The following is a 19,135-nucleotide window of genomic DNA, read 5'->3' on the forward strand; positions in this document are numbered from 1 at the left end:
CCAAGGTCTCCTCTTGGGGCAATTCAGCCATTAAGCAGCCCAGATAAGGGAAGTGCTGCAAAAATCATTTATAACGAAGTTGAAGAAACTCAATCTCCTTAGACATTAGGCACTCTCATTATCCCAGATAAAGGAAGCACTATTAAAACCATTCCTGTTAAAGCCATTCCCTCTCAACCTAGGAATACCCTCCTAGATATCCCAGAAGGTTATTGGCATATATTTGACCAAATGGCCCAAAACCAGCCAAACACCCAAACCTCTACATTGCAATACCCCATCGTGGATACTGCAGCAAATGCACCTATGAAAGCAATTCCTCTTCAGCATATACCCACATTCCACGGTCTTACATCAAAGGATCCGAATGCATTCCTATTTGAGTTCGATGTGTTGTGTAGGGGATATGACTACACCACCAACCCCTAGAAACTGAAATTATTTTCCTCTACATTAAAAGGGGTTGCTTTAAGATGGTTCATGGGACTAGGTGGCGGTGTTATAAATAACTGGGATCAAATGAAAGAGTCTTTTCTAAAAAAATAACAGGACTATTGCAGGTCTAGAGAACTAAAAGACGAAATATTCCAGATGGTAACTAGACCAAATGAAACATTAGAGGAGTATGTGGAACGTTTTCAGTATAATCTTCAAAGATCTCCTTATGCATCACTACCTTTACTTGATAAGTGTTAAAAACAGCATTAATTAGGGGAATGAAGGAACAATGGATTGAAACATTAAACATTATGGGAAAAGGAGTTATTTATCAGGAAAATTTTGCAGACATTATTGATTTATGTATCAGGAGCTCGAGAGGTAGCACAAGACTAAAACCGGCAGAACATGATCGATTTGTAAGAGATTATAGAATTTCGGCAGAAGGAGTAACACCTGCAGAAATTGGAAATTTATTGGACAATTTTAAAACTGATATACTAGGGACACTAACAACACAACTTGATATTATGTAGGCCAAACAAAAGCAAGTGGAGGCAGAACAGAATTTGGCAATCTTCTGTCCCTGATGCAGGAAGAAACACATCCATTAGGAGTGTACACTAGATGCAGTCCAAATTTGCACCATTTGCACAAAAGACTACTTTACGGAAAGCTATCCTTCACTTCCCAGATTAAAAGCAGTATACAAGGAAGCAGAAGAAGAGCCAGAGTCGATCTAGCTGCTCAATCAGCGCCGTCAATGGAAGCCGTGACAATCTGGTATGTTTTCAGACCCAACTTCTTCTTTTTAGCCTCCACAGTATCATGCTCAATAATATAATATGTGGAAAAATCAACCTCCCTTCCCGAATTGGTCGCAACAGTCATTTCCTTCATCAACCCTGTGGTCGAATCAAGCAAGCCAATCCAATTGGCCAAATTTTCCCTATGCCCCACCATATTGGCAAAGTAACACATATCCAGCACAATGGACCCCTCCTACTTCACAAAATCAAGCCTGGAAGACAAACTGGCAAAGATCAATGCATCAGCCAATAGGAACCATTCCGCTCCCTCAACCTACACTGCCAGCCTTACAACAAAACTCCCAGTCTAACCTGAGACAGCAACTCCCAGCCCAACCCAACCCTAATCCAAATAACAGACCGGTCCAATTTGTCCAAATAGTAGAAACACCAGAAATAGGAGCCGATCTGAGGGAGTGTAATGATCTTCAGTTAAGATCTAGGCATATTATTGAAACCGAGGGAGATAAGACAGTCCAAGTAGTTGGCACTCTATTTGACTTATTATCAGGAAAAGAAACACCCATTAAATACGAAGACCCAGTAAATCCAATAGTAACTATACAAATTTATGGTCAAACCTTCTCCAATGCCTTAGTTGATCTAGGAGTTGCAATCAATATCTTAACAACTACTACTTGCCAAAAGCTAGGCATTACATCTGTAGAACCTACCTCTACTTTACTAGAACTGGTTGACCGATCTGTGGTTAGGCCAAAAGGCACACTACATGATATTATGGTATCTGTTGACTCCTGGGAGTATCCAACCGATTTTATGATAAATCATCCCAAAAACTGACTTGATGGACATCCATTGATTTTAGGTAGACCTTGGCTTGCAACTGCCGATGCTTATATTGGCTACCGACAAGGCAATATGACCATAACCAGAGGAGAAAATATCAAGAACTTAGCTTTATATCCTCCAGCGCAGCCAAGTGTCACAATAATGAAAACTAATAAGCACCCTGTATCATACCTTACTGACAACATTAGATCTCCATTAACTATACAAGAGGCACTTGATTTCAAAGACCAAACAGAAGATGATGCCATTAATAATTTTATTAGTCAAACTAAACTCAGATCCCACACACAATGTCACATGATAGAGGCAGCATTCGATAACGAATTAGAAGAAGATCCTCTTAAAGATACACATGATCAAACAATACCTATTACCTCTGTTGCAAATAGTAAAATTGTGGAAATTGAACCGGGAAAGACCTTAAACATTAATGCCAACCTCACCTCCGAACAAGAAAGGAAGCTCATCCAATTATTGAGGAGATATAAAGAAGCATTTGCATGGGACTACCCTGATATGAAAGGAATTGATCCCCAATTATGTACACACCACATTTACATAGAAAAATATGTGAGACCTATTTTCCAGCCTCAAAGGAGACTTAATCCTCATCTAAAAGATGTGGTAAAAGTTGAACTTCAAAAACTTTTAGATGTCAATTTCATCTACCCTATCTCCGATAGTAAATGGGTCTCTCCACTTGTGGTGGTACCAAAAAAGAATGGGAAGTGGAGAATTTGTGTGGACTACAGAGAGCTAAATAAAGCAACACAAAAATACCACTTCCCTCTTCCATTCATTGATCAAGTATTAGACACTTTGGTAGGAAAGAAATTATTTTCCTTCCTAGATGGCTTCAGTGGATACAATCAGATCCAGATTGCCCCTGAAGACCAAGACAAAACCACTTTTACTTGTCCTTGGGGAACATTTGCCTACAAAGTTCTACCTTTTGGCTTATGCAATGCTCCTGCCACATTCCAAAGGGCTATCCTCAGCATTTTTGCATACTTAATAAATGAAGGAATTGAAGTATATATGGATGACTTTACACCGTATGGAGATGATTTTGATCCAGCACTACATACACTGGAAAAAGTCCTACAACGTTGCATTGCTACCAGGCTTTGTTTAAGCCATGAAAAATGTTATATGATGATGACTGAAGGACTTATTCTAGGACACTATATCTCAGCAGCTGGCATTCAAGTAGACCCAGCCAAAATCCAAATAATTTTGCTAATTCCCACTCCTACCACTCAAACAGAGGTACGCAGTTTTCTTGGATTTTCTGGTTATTATAGGAGGTTTATAGAACAATTTTCGCATATTTTTGCACCTCTGTATGCGCTTACATGGAATTTTGACTTTCTTTGGACAGAAAAATGTGAACTTGCTTTCCAGGATCTGAAGAAACTTGTGTCCACAACCCTAGTCCTTCGAGGACCAAATTGGGAGTTGCCATTTCAAATATCATCAGATGCCTCAGATACAACCATTGGAGCAGTCCTTGGGCAGGAAGAGGATAAAAAACCATATGCAATTTATTATATTAGCAAAAATTTATCCCCTGTTGAATTGAATTATACTGTTACTGAAAAAGAATTTCTAGCTGTAATACATGCTGTCAATAAGTTCAGGCATTACATTACTGGATATCCTGTTATCTTGTATACAAATCATTCTGCCATAAAATATTTAGCAAACAAGCCTATCACAAATGGCAGAATAACTCGATGGCTGATTTTATTGCAGGAATTTGATATTACAATCAAGGATCGACCTGGAAAAGAAAATCCTGTAGCTGATTTTCTCTCGCGAATGCCAAAGCCAATCGACGCAACAACAGTTGAAGATCAATTTCCAGATGAGAATTTGTTTGCTATCGCCGTTAAAATGCCTTGGTATGCTGATGTTGCCAATTACCTAGTAGTAGGTAAATTACCAAAACATCTAACCCCCAATGAGCAGAAATAGATTGTTCAGCGGAGTGCTCGATTTTGTTGGATTGGGGGCTACTTGTTCCACACAGGGGCAGATATGCACATTAGGAGATGCATCCATGAGGATGAAATCTTTGACATTTTAAAAGCTTGCCATGATGGACCATGCAGCGGACATTTCGCCGATCACAGAACTGGACATAAGGTGCTGCAAACAGGGTATTATTGGCCCACAATTTTCAAAGATGCAAAGAAATTCGTCCAAGCCTGTGACAATTGCCAGAGAGCAGGATGCCCTGGTCAATCCGATGAAATACACCCATCAACTACACCTACATCATCAATCTCTGAATCACCCAATGCTGAAATACTGAAACCCTGTCAACAACACAGTCACCAGAATACAGAACAAACAATAGAACTCTACAAAAATAACCAGATAAAACTGCAACTTCAATTATCATATCTCATAATGTATACGCTACTATAAAGAACCAAACCCGCGTACATACACGCTTTCACCAAAGCCAACCCGCGTACGGATCTGCAAATATTCACTCATAATTTTGCAGTTGTTCCAGACATCAGTCATACCTAGATCATAACATTTATAGAACATTACATGCGTCAATATACAGATCTAGACTAAACAAGATCAAACCGTATAGAGATGATTCATTCCAAGCCATTAGATCCTAATCTATCTTAGATCTTGTTCTCCATCAACCGTTGAGATTCCTCATTATCTTAGATCAAACAATGCATCATGAACCCATAACTTACATATTGGATCTCATACTTCATCAGATATTCAAGACTTTCTCCATGCCTTTGCCTAATGACCTTCTTCTCCTTTTATAGTCTTAGGCCTTACTCAATACCATGGTCCAAAACCATTGAGAAATAATACTAGGGACCCAATACCTGGGTTCAACACTTCGGACGTAATACCAAGGACCAAAACCATAGGTCTAAATACAACGGACCCAAAAATAAGCTTTCCCACATGTACGCGCTTTTCCGTGCATGAAAGTGCGTGCATACGCATACGTGACTTTTGATCGGCAATCCCGCGAGTATACGCGTCTTTGTATATAGAGAACCTGCCTGTATAACCTATGTGTATACCCTACTTGGTATATAGTGAACCTGCGTATATATGTGACTTGGTACATAGTGAACCTGCGTATAACCTGCCTATGTACGCGACTTGGTATATAGTGAACCTGCGTATATACTCTTCTTTCTTCGTTTGCGTAGTCTGATCATCAATTCTTTGCTACTGACCTGCTGCACTATAATCTGTCATCTTTTGTGAGTTGCCATCAAGGAAAACACTTTTCACATAATGCCAACAATCTCCCCCTTTGGACTTGATGGCAACAACACCAAATCACTCTCCCCCTTTGACATCAAGGGCAAAGGGTGGACCAGGATATTCTATTTCCTTGATAAACATTCCGCTCTCCATACTCCCCCTAAGTACCTGCTGAAATCTCTGAATGAGCTCCCCCTTTGTATATACCAAGGTCTACCAATTTGTCCATGCTCCTTCTGAGTGCATGCTGAATGCTCTGTTCTGTTGAAGTGTGTTGTTCATGCTCCCCCTGACTGTAAGCAAGGTCTACAAAAAGATGTTCTACAAGAAAGAACATGACTCTATACCAAAGACTCATACATACATCCATCTCCCAACCAAGTGGGGATCATCAGAAATTTACATATGACAACCAAGTACATTACATCATTCATCCCAGGCATAGTGGGGAAACCAACATAGGCCGTTACATGACCTTAATAAGAAAAGGTATACATGACATAGAGACGGAATATTTTAAAACAATTCTATGAAAGTCATCAGCAGCATCTGTCAATCATCATTCAGATCAACAACCATGTTCTCCTTCTGCACCTATTCCACTTGACATCAAATCAAACCAACATATACGCGACTGTATCCACAGAAACAGTCATATATACGTGGATTTTCTTCATAAAACTCGCGTACAACCACTTCTAGATCAGGAACCTGTAAATGTCCTGTAACAAGGTATGTCTGCATATAGGTGTCAACACATCCTTTTTAACATCATCATAAAATCATTCACATTATATCATATGTGAAAAACACCATAGTCATCTCATCATCATCAAGATCTACATGATCTTATACAACATCCATGTAACATTACATGGGAATATCCCTTATCTGACAATCATCAATCGACATATGTGAGTATCAACCTATCATCATATAGGTAAGAACTCATCATCATCATATCTCCAACAATGCAACTCCATGTATCCAGCACTATGTATCTAGAGCTCAAGACTTCTTGATATCATCAACAGCCACAATCCTCATCCATGTGAGTGCCAGGAACTATAGTAATCATGCATCATAACTGTATTATATGATCTTTATGCATATGACAACAGTAGCATATGAGTGGCTCATCACCAAGTACTTTGTACTTCTCCTTATCCTTATGAAGATCACCATATAAGCACCATATATGCATAATCAAAGAATGAACCACAAATCTGAATTAAACAAAAACTATGTAACCCCAAGAATCATATGAGATGGACAACTCATAACCATATCATAGCAAGATATATCATTTAGCCATACAAGCATCATCACCAAGGACTACTAACCATAATGCCAACAATGCATTATTAAAAGTATATGCTCCCCCTGAACCTGTGCCATCTGTTCACTGTCAGATCTGATCATGCATATATCAGCAAGAAGTATCAAGGCATCATCATCATGAAACACTTTAAAACATCTTACAAGTATCAAGACATTTCCACACATCATCAGCAGATTATAATCATTATCAAACAGAGCAAGTAATGGACTGAATCATATCAGACCCTTTTCCTGAGCCTGTCCCACTGCTTTTCTCAAACTGACATATACGTGACTGTGCACTATCTAACTCGCGTATATACGTGACTTCCCTTTATGAAACTTGCGTATGAGATTTAGGATACTGAAGTTTTACACTTTCAGCTCCCTCTGAGTTGATTATGTCTGTACATTGTGCTGTGCCACATCTTTCTGACTGTACTTCCTTCTTCTTCCATATCTTCAAGTGTGATGATGATGTTTTCTCCTTTTGGTATGGTGCCCATACTTTGTTCCTGCATTCCTTTGATGTATGTCCAAGCTTGTTACATGCATAACATCTTACATGTTTCATATTCCTCCTGTAGCAATCAACAGCTTTGTGACCAAACATATTGCAAGAAAAACAATATCCATTAAAGTACCTGGAATGTGATGATCTTTCTGCATGATGGTCTTGAACCACTCTTCTTCTGCATCTGGCTGCAACATGTCCAAGATTGTGACATACATAACATTCAACATTATTCATTGGAGGAGTAAAAGATTTTCCTTGAAGAATTTCTTTCCTTGGTTGTTGATGGGATTGACCTCTCATCTCCTTGTCGAGCATTGCATTAGAGTTCCTTGTCGTACTTTGTGAACTAGATTCACCTTCAACATATTCATGAAAACCAAGACCAGTTTTGATAGCTGGAGACCTTTGACTACTAAGAATATCATCCAAGATCTTAGTACTATCTTGAAATCGTAAGAGCTTATCTTTTTCTTCTAATTTATCTTTTAGAATATTTACCTCAACCTGATGTTGCTCTTCCTTTTCAAGATACTGCTTCTTCATGTTTTCTTCAACATTTCTTCCTTCTTCCAACTGATGTCTTAGATCAAGAACTTCATTTTCTTGTTTTTCATGAGCTTGGAGTAGTTCTTTATTCTGCTTCTTTGATTCTTCAAGATCTTCCTTTAGCGAGAGGATCGTAGCTTCAAGCCTTTCATAGTAACTGGATCTATCTCTGAGTTTCTTGATTATTGTGCTCCTTTCATTCACTTCATCCTGCAACTTTTGACATTGATCTTCCTTTTCCTTGAATAGCTTCCTTACCTTGTTACCTTCCTCTAGTTGAGCTTTTAGTTTGGTAGCTTCTTCTTTGAAGGCACATTCCCTTTTGTTTAATAGATCTTGTTGGTCTCTAATTTTGTCTGTAAGCCTTTTAAATACTGCCTCTATTCGATATCTTTCTTGCTCACCCATAAGAGAAAATTCAATTGTTTTGCTATCGCTTTCATCGTCTTCAAATGGATAAATAGACGTATCACCAGAGGATAACAAATTCATACCTGATAGTTCTTCATCTTGAAGTGCTTCTTCCACATATTCCCCAATCGATGCTCCCACTGTCATAGTTCTTCTGAGATGTCTTCTTCTTCTTAGGTGCTTTCTTCTTAAGCTTCTTTCCCATTGATCTACGGATCTCCTTCAAGCGATCAAGCTTCTACCAAAGGACCTGATCTGATACCAATTGTTGGAAATAATACTGAGGGGGGGGGTGAATCAATATTATTAAATCAATAAAACTTTTTCATTTCCATATTAAGATTCATATACGCTACTTCAGTTAAGTGAACCCGCGTGTATATGCAACTATGTCTAATGCAACTAGCGTATATCCAGAATACTTATGATTCAGTTAATCCATTAAATGTTGATCTTTAGTTAGTGCATCATAACTTCATTAACCACATGAACAGTAAGTAGGTGCAGTAAAACAGAACAGATCATCACACACAAGAAGCACACATGAACACCATGATATAAGGTGGAAACCCAATGTGGGTGAAAACCACCTGCTGCAAGTCGTCTCAATCTTCTTTTTAATAAGAAACTTATTTTACAATGGTTCTATACTGGTGCAGTCTTATACCAGTACACAGGCTTCTACCTGTAGAAGGCTACAACCTTCTCTCATTCTCTAGACTCTCCTGGAAGGGAGCTACAACCCACTTAGCTCTTGTACTAGCTTCCATTTACTAGTATGTAGGTGCCGGCCTATTGAAATGCTCCAATATTTACTCGTTCTCCAACTGCTACTGGAAGGGAGATACCACCCCCTTTGCTCTTGTACTAGCTGATGTACTAGTACGTATGTGCCGACCTACAGAAGGCTACAACCTTCTCTTTCTTCCTCCAGGTACCACATTTCATAAATTTTCATACTAGATACTCCTGAATCACAACACCATAATCTGAAGGCCACGTTTCATTCAATTTTCATACTGGACCCATCAACAACATTGAAGCACAAAATTAATCACCACAACAATACACCCATCAACTACACCTGCATCATCAATCTCTGAATCACCCAATGTTGAAATACTGAAACCCTGTCAACAACACATTCACCAGAACACAGAACAAACAACAGAACTCTACAAAAATAATCAGATCCAACTGAAACTTCAATTATCATATCTCATAATGTATACGCTACTATGAAGAACCAAACCTGCATACATACGCGCTTTCACCAAAGCCAACCCGCGTACAGATATGCAAATATTCACTCATAACTTTGTAGCTGTTCCAGACATCAGTCATACCCAGATCATAACATTTACAGAACATTACATGCATCAATATACAAATCTATACTAAACAAGATCAAACCGTATAGAGATGGTTCATTCCAAGCCATTAGATCTCGATCTATCCTTAGATCTTGTTCTCCATCAACTGTTTAGATTCCTCTTTAGCTTAGATCAAACAATGCATCATGAACCCATAACCTGCATATTGGATCTCATACTTCATCATATATTCAAGACTTTCTCCATGCCTTTGCCTAATGATCTTCTTCTCCTTTTATAGTCTTAGGCCTTACTCAATACCATGGTCCAAAACCTTTGAGAACCAATACTAGGGACCCAATACCTGGGTTCAACACTTTCGACGCAATATCAAGGACTAAAACCATAGGTCTAAATACCACGGACCCAAAAATAAGCTTTCCCACATGTATGCGCTTTTCTGTGCATGAAAGTGCGTGCATACGCATACACGACTTTTGATCGGCAATCCCGCATGTATACGCGTCTTTGTATATAGAGAACCTGCATGTATAACATGTGTGTATACCCTACTTGGTATATAGTGAACTTGTGTATATACGTGACTTGGTACATAGTGAACCTGCGTATAACCTGCCTATGTACGTGATTTGGTATATAGTGAACCTGCATATATACTCTTCATTCTTCATTTGTGTAGTCTGATCATCAATTCTTTGCTACTGACCTGCTGCACTATAATCTGTCATCTTCTGTGAGTTGCCATCAAGGACAACACTTGTCACATAATGCCAACAATATCCCCCTTTGGACTTGATGGAGAAAACACCAAATCACTCTCCCCCTTTGACATCAAGGGCAAAGGGCAGACCAAGATATTCTCTTTCCTTGATAAACATTCCGCTGTCCATACTCCCCCTGAGTACCTACTGAAATCTCTAAATGAGCTCCCCCTTTGTATATGCCAAGGTGTACCAATCTGTCCATGCTCCTTCTGAGTACATGCTGAATGCTCTGTTCTGCTGAAGTGTGTTGTTCATGCTCCCCTTGACTGTAAGCAAGGTCTGCAAAAAGATGTTCTACAAGAAAGAACATGACTCTATACCAAAGACTCATACATACATCCATCTCCCAACCAAGTGGGGATCGTCAGAAATTTACATATGAAAACCAAGTACATTACATCATTCATCCCAGGCATAGTGGGGAAACCAACATAGGCCGTTACATGACCTTGATAAGAAAAGATATACATGACATAGAGACGAAATATTTAAAACAATTCTATGAAAGTCATCAGCAACATCTGTCAATCATCATTCAGATCAGCAACCATGTTCTCCTTTTGCACCTGTTCCACCTGAAATCAAATCAAACCGACATATACGCGATTGTATCCACAGAAACAGGCATATATACGTGAATGTTATTCATAAAACTCGCATACAACCACTTCCAGATCAGCAACCTGTAAATGTCCTGTAACAAGGTATGTCTGCATATAGATATCAACTCATCCTTTTGAACATCATCATAAAATCATTCACATTATATCATATGTGAAAAACACCATAGTCATCTCATCATCATCAAGATTTGCATGATCTTATATACCATCCATGTAACATTACACGGGAATATCCCTTATCTGACAATCATCAATCAACATATGTGAGTATCAACCTATCATCATATAGGTAAGAACTCATCATCATCATATCTCCAACAATGCAACTCCATGTATCCAGCACTATGTATCTAGAGCTCAAGACTTCTTGATATCATCAACAGCCACAATCCTCATCCATGTGAGTGCCAGGAACTATATTAATCCTACATCATAACTATATTATATGATCTTTATGCATATGACGACAGTAGCATATGAGTGGCTCATCACCAAGTACTTTGTACTTCTCCTTATCCTTAGGAAGATCACCATATAAGCACCATATATGCATCATCAAAGAATGAACCACAAATCTGAATTAAACACCAACTATGTAACCCCAAGAATCATATGCAATGGACAACTCATAACCATATCATAGCAAGATATATCATTTAGCCATACAAGCATCATCACCAAGGACTACTAACCATAATGCCAACAATGCATTATTAAAAGTATATGCTCCCCCTGAACTTGTGCAATCTATTCACTATCAAATCTGATCATGCATATATCAGCAAGAAGTATCAAGGCATCATCATCATGAAACACTTCAAAACATATTACAAGTATCAAGACATTTCCACACATCATCAGCAGACTATAATCATTATCAAACAGAGCAAGTAATGGACTGAATCATATCAGACCCTTTTCCTGAGCCTGTCCTATTGCTTTTCTCAAACTGACATATACACGACTGTGCACTATCTAACTCACGTATATACGCGACTTCCCTTTATGAAGCTTGCGTATGAGATTTAGGATACTGAAGTTTTACACTTTCAGCTCCCTCTGAGTTGATTATGTATGTACATTGTGCTGTGCTACATCTTTCTGACTGTACTTCCTTCTTCTTCCATATCTTCAAGTGTGATGATGATGTTTTCTCCCTTTGGTATGGTGCCCATACTTTGTTCCTCCATTCCTTTGCTGTATGTCCAAGCTTGTTACATGCATAACATATTACATGTTTCATATTCCTCCTGTAGTAATCAACAGATTTGTGACGAAACATATTGCAAGAAAAACAATATCCATTAAAGTACCTGGAATGTGATGATCTTTCTGCATGATGGTCTTGAACCACTCTTCTTTTGCATCTCGCTGCAACATGTCCAAGATTGTGACATACATAACATTCAACATTATTCATTGGAGGAGTAAAAGATTTTCTTTGAAGAATTTCTTTCCTTGGCTGTTGATGGGATTGACCTCTCATCTCCTTGTCGAGCATTGCATTAGAGTTCCTTGTCTTACTTTGTGAACTAGATTCGCCTTCAACAGATTCATGAAAACCAAGGCCAGTTTTGATAGCTGGAGACCTTTGACTACTAAGAATATCATCCAAGATCTTAGTACTATCTTGAAATCGTAAGCGTTTATCTTTTTCTTCTAATTTATCTTTTAGAATATTTACCTCAACCTAATGTTTCTCTTCCTTTTCAATATACTGCTTCTTCATGTTTCCTTCAACATTTCTTCCTTCTTCCAACTGATGTCTTACATCAAGAACTTAATTTTCTTGTTTTTCATGAGCTTGGAGTAGTCCTTTATTCTTCTTCATTGATTCTTCAAGATCTTCCTTTAGCGAGAGGATCGTAGCTTCAAGCCTTTCATAGTAACTGGATCTATCTCTCAGTTTCTTGATTATTGTGCTCCTTTCATTCACTTCATCCTGCAACTTTTGACATTGATCTTCCTTTTCCTTGAACAGCTTCCGTACCTTGTTACCTTCCTCTAGTTGAGCTTTTAGTTTGGTAGCTTCTTCTTTGAAGGCATATTCCCTTTTGTTTAATAGATCTTTTTGGTCTCTAATTTTGTCTGTAAGCCTTTTAAATACTACCTCTATTCGATACCTTTCTTGCTCACCCATAAGAGAAAATTCAGTTGTTTCTCTATCGCTTTCATCGTCTTCAAATGGATAAATAGATGTATCACCAGAGGATAACAAATTCATACCTGATAGTTCTTCATCTTGAAGTGATTATGAATCTGAAGCGCTTCTTCCACATATTTCCCAATCGATGCTCCCACTGTCATAGTTCTTTTGAGATGTCTTCTTCTTCTTAGGCGCTTTCTTCTTAAGCTTATTTCCCATTGATCTACAAATCTCCTTCAAGCGATCAAGCTTCTACCAAAGGACCTGCTCTGATACCAATTGTTGGAAATAATACTGAGAGGCGGGGGGGGTGAATCAGTATTATTAAATCAATAAAACTTCTTCATTTCCATTTTAAGATTCATATACACTACTTCAGTTAAGTGAACCCGCGTGTATATGCAACCGTGTCTAATGCAACTAGGGTATATCCAGAATACTTATGATTCAATTAATCCATTAAATCTTGATCTTTAGTTAGTGCATCAGAACTTCATTAACCACATGAACAGTAAGCAGGTGCAGTAAAACAGAACATATCATCACACACAAGAAGCACACATGAACTCCATGATATAAGGTGGAAACCCAATGTGGGTGAAAACCACCTGCTGCAAGTCGTCTAATTCTTCTTTCTAATAAGAAACTTCTTTTTCAATGGTTTTGTACTGGTGCAGTCTTATACCAGTACACAGGCTTCTACCTGCAGAAAGCTACAACCTTCTCTCGTTCTCCAGACTCTCCTGGAAGGGAGCTACAACCCCTTTAGCTCTTGTACTAGCTGATCCATTTACTAGTACGTAGGTGCCGGCCTACTGAAATGCTCCTATCTTTACTCGTTCTCCAGCTGCTACTGGAAGGGAGCTACCACCCCCTTTTCTCTTGTACTAGCTGATGTACTAGTACGTAGGTGCCGACCTACAGAAGGCTACAACCTTCTCTTTCTTCCTCCAGGTACCACATTTCATAAATTTTCATACTGGATACTCCTGAAGCACAACACCATAATCTGAAGGCCACGTTTCATCCAATTTTCATACTGGACCCATCAACAACATTGAAGCACAAAATTAATCATCACAGCAATACACCCATCAACTACACCTGCATCATCAATCTCTGAATCACCCAATGCTGAAATACTGAAACCCTGTCAACAACACAGTCACCAGAACACAGAACAAACAACAGAACTCTACAAAAATAACCAGATCCAACTGCAACTTCAATTATCATATATCATAATGTATACGCTACTATGAAGAACAAAACCCGCGTACATACGCGCTTTCACCAAAGCCAACCCGTGTACAAATCTGCAAATATTCACTCATAACTTTGTAGCTGTTCCAGACATCAGTCATACCCAGATCATAACATTTACAGAACATTACATGCGTCAATATACAGATCTAGAATAAACAAGATCAAACCGTATAGAGATGATTCATTCCAAGCCATTAGATCTCAATCTATCCTTAGATCTTGTTCTCCATTAACCATTGAGATTCCTCTTTAGCTTAGAACAAACAATGCATCATGAACCCATAACCTGCATACTAGATCTCATACTTCATTAGATATTCAAGACTTTCTCCATGCCTTTGCCTAATGATCTTCTTCTCCTTTTATAGTCTTAGGCCTTACTCAATACCATGGTCCAAAACCATTGAGAACCAATACTAGGGACCCAATACCTGGGTTCAACACTTTGGACGCAATACCAAGGACCAAAACCATAGGTCTAAATACCACGGACCCAAAAATAAGCTTTCCCACATGTACATGCTTTTCCGTACATGAAAGTGTGTGCATACGCATACGTGACTTTTGATCGGCAATCCCGCATGTATACGCGTCTTTGTATAGAGAACCTACGTGTATAACATGTGTGTATACCCTACTTGGTATATAGTGAACCTGTGTATATACACAACTTGGTACATAATGAACCTGCGTATAACCTGCCTATGTATGTGACTTGGTATATAGTGAACCTGTGTATATAATCTTCTTTCTTCATTTGTGTAGTCTGATCATCAATTCTTTGCTACTGACCTGATGCACTATAATCTGTCATCTTCTGTGAGTTGCCATCAAGAACAATAGTTGTCACATAATGCCAATAAGTGCCACATGGCATGACTCATGTCAGCATGACATCATCCCGCAAGTTTGATCCTGGAATAATTCAAAGAGCATAATGGAAAACTATCGAGAGGATAGCACCGGGACATGTCAAAAAGATATTTGTCATAGACAACCAAAGAGGGATGAGAAGAAGGATCAAATGAGACATGTAATCAAACAAGAATCATCCTGGAGGAAATAAACGGGCACACAAAGTATTGGTCGGGATAATAGAGTTGAATGACAAAGATTTCACCGACATTTGACAGTTCTATCAAATGACAGAAGTGTTGGTATTATGATACATGTGTTGTACTTGATGGAAACCCACTTATAGCAGAACAACTCACTTGTATATGGTAACTAGATGAATCTACATAACTAGATGAATCTACAGGAGAGATATCAGATGTGACAGAATGCATGGTAGTTCAAAGGAATCATTTCAGAAGTAATATGGAAAATTACAGTGTAACAGGGCTATTCAGAAGTAATAGGACATTGGTACAGAAGAATAGGATTATGGAACTTAGGTCTACTAATCAGAATAAAGAATGTAAAGAAAAAGGTTGATGTAAAGAAGTTTAAGAAGTATGTGCAGGTCCACTTAGTGAAAACAACGTATACACGTTGGTCCACAAAACAAAAAGAGCGTATACGTATACACGCACTCCCATAGGAGGAAAAGCGCGTACATGTTGGAAACCTAAGGTTTTGGTCCGAGGTATTTGGTCCAAGGTATTTTGGTCCAAGGTATTGGTCCAAGGTATTGACAAAGGATCTAAGTATATAAGGAGGAGAAGATCAAAGGGCTAAGTGCACAAGTAATGAATATCTTATAAAGTGTCATATCAAAAGAAAATATACATGTTATGGGTTTTTGATGCTTTGCTTGATCTAGACTAAATATGCACCTGAGCATTTGATGATGGATGAGATCTAATGATGGATCAAGATCATAATGACTTATTATTATTGAATGATCTAATATTGGGCTAGATCTAATTATGTACACCTATTTTATTCTTTAAATATCGTGATATGGGTTTGTCTGAAGTCCAGAGGTGCAACAAAGTTTTGAAGTAAGTATTTGCAGATCTGTACACTGGTTCACTTTGATGAAGGTGCGTATACATGCCGGTTTGGCTCTTCCAAGTAGCATATGCAAAAGAAAAAGCTTGATGTTCAAGGATGACTGATCTATCAGATTAGTGCTGCTGTTTTACTGTTGTCTGTCAATGAAGTATTCTTAGATCTAGATGTAAAACTGAATGCATAAGGAGGCTAGTATTTGATTGATTGATTGCATAAGGGAGAAGAAGTGATCTTTGTCACTGCCTGTGTAAAGCTCTATAAGTTGATAGTAGATATTCAATATATTGTTGGTTGGTACAGACTTGATTCAAAAGTTTATGTTTGTAGTAGTTTTGAAGATATACGCAGGTTTGATTAACGGAAGTAGCGTATACACGTAGTTTAGGTTCAGCCAAGTAGCGTATAAAATCTAATGCATGATTTTTGAGGTTACAGCTGGTTCTGAATGATGATGTAGGGTTCTGGGTTCAACACAGTGTTCTGGTGTTAGTGATCTGATTGTTCATATTAACTAAATGTTGGTTGATGCAGTTTAAGTTTAAAAAGTTTTTGATGGGTCCAGTATGAAAATTGGATGAAACGTGGCCTTCAGATTGTGGTGTTGTGGTCCAAGAGTATCCAGTCTGAAAATTCATGAAATGTGGTCCCTGGAGGAAGAAAGAAGGTCGTAGCCTTCTGTAGGTTGGCGCCTACGTACTAGTAATCATATTGGCTAGTACAAGAGCTAGGGGGTTGCAGCTCCCTTCCAGTAGAAGCCAGAAAACGAGAGAAGGTTGTAGCCTTCTACAGGTGGGTGCCTGCGTACTGGTATGAGTCTGCACTGGTACAAGATTGTAAAAAAAATTTCTGATTATTAAAAGAAGACAGAGATGACAACAACAGGTGGCTTTCACCCACTTTGGGTTTCCACCTTAAATCTTGGTGCTGATGTGTGTTGCTTATGTGTGATTCTTTATTCTGGTTTTACTGCACTACCTAATAAGTTATTGATGTATTGGTTTAAGATCAACACATGATAAATTGTCTAAATCACAAGTTCTATGGATATATGCTAGTTCCTTTAATCACAGTTGTGTTACATGCTAGTTCACGTCATTGAAGTAGCGTATATAAAACTGTTTGGGAAATAAAATTATTGATCTGATAATACTGATTCATCCCCCTCTCAGTATTATTTCCAACAATTGGTGTTAGAGAAGGTCCTTCAAAAGAAGATTGATTGCTTGAAGGGAGATCCATCAAGATGAATAATCACGAAAGCATGGGATCCATTAGACCGCCAATCTTTGATGGGAGAAACTTTGTTTATTGGAAAATAGGAACCACAACCTATCTACAATCTCTTGGAACAGATGTCTGGGAAATTGTGGAAGGAGGATATACATTTCCAACAGCAATTCCTACAGACACCGTAGGTAAAAAGCAATATGAAGCCAATGCCAAAGTTGTCAATACTTTATTGGGAAGTTTGTCACAATCAGATTTTGACAAAGTCATGCAACTCAAACCAGCCAAAGAGATATGGGACAAAATTGTTCAGAGCTATGAAGGAGACATTCTGGTAAAATGTTTTAAGCTTCAAACTCTCAGAATTCAGTATGAAACTCTTAAGATCCATAGTAATGAAAGTATAGCTAGTTACTTCTTACGTATAAAAGAGATTGTTAATTGTATGAAGAATCTGGGTGAAGAAATAAAGGAAGTTACCTTAGTTGAGAAAATTTTGAGATCCTTGTCTCCTAAATTTGAATCAAAAGTGTTTTCCATAGAAGAAAAACAGGATCTACAGAATATCACTATGACACAACTTCATGGAATCCTAACTACTTTTGAGATGAGAAAAGGAGGTCCATCAAATATGAGAGAAGCCACATTTAAAGCTTCAGCACAAGGAAAAGGAAAGGAAAAACACAATGAATCATGACACATTTCAGAAGAAGAGGATGAGGTAAATTTTGTCAAGAAGCTTCAACGGGGTTCTGGAAGGTTTAGAGGTAAGCTCCCTTTCAAATGCTTTGCTTGTGGCAGAGTCGATCATTATGCTACCAGATGTACTCATAAAGATAAATATGAAAAAGGGAATAGGAAACAAGTTGTTAATAAAAGGAGTTACTATACTCATGAAAATAGCGATGGTTTATCTAATAGTGATGAAGATGAAACTGGACAAGATTACAGACTTCTCATGGCTTATGATAGCGATGATTTTTGGGATAGTTTAGAAGAGGATAGTGATGGTTTATCTAATAGTGATGATTATAGACTTCTCATGGCTTATGACGATGATAATTTTTGGGATGCTTTAGAAGAGGAAAACTTTCATGAAGAAATATCTAAACTCAAAATATGTTTAGAAGAAAAGAATATGATCATAGATACCTTGACATACCAACTTGCTGAAAAAGAAAAACACAATGAAAAACTAGAATGTGAAATTGTGGGTTTAAGAAAAGATCTTGAGAAAACAAAATCTCTCAATCTTAGATTTGCTAAAGGATTAGAAACTTTAAATGAAATTATTAAAGTTCAGCATTATCCTCTGATAAAGACGGGTCTTGGATATACTGAAGAAGCATCTGAATCATAGAAGCCGTCAACCTCCACCAAAAGCTATCTTGATGCAGCAACGACCAGTGAAAAATATGAGAATCGTAAAAAAAGGCATAAAGCTGATCACCAGGTAAATCATACTCAATTTGCTCCAAGGATGAATATCAATAGAAGCCACAACTAACCTCAGGAAAATCATACTCAATTTGCTCCAAAGATGAATATCAATAGAAACTACAATCAACAGGTAAATAGATTCGATAGTCGCAGAAACTTCTTTAATGGGAAATGTTTTTCATGTCATAATTTTGGGCACAAAGCTGCTCAATGCGTTGCTTACAAAACCATCATGACTAGAGAAGCACGAAATCAAAGGAATGT

Source organism: Pinus tabuliformis, chromosome 4_1 (assembly GCF_031772625.1).
Source record: "Pinus tabuliformis cultivar Carrire ecotype Pingquan chromosome 4_1, CPIR1, whole genome shotgun sequence".
Taxonomy (NCBI): Eukaryota; Viridiplantae; Streptophyta; class Pinopsida; order Pinales; family Pinaceae; genus Pinus; species Pinus tabuliformis.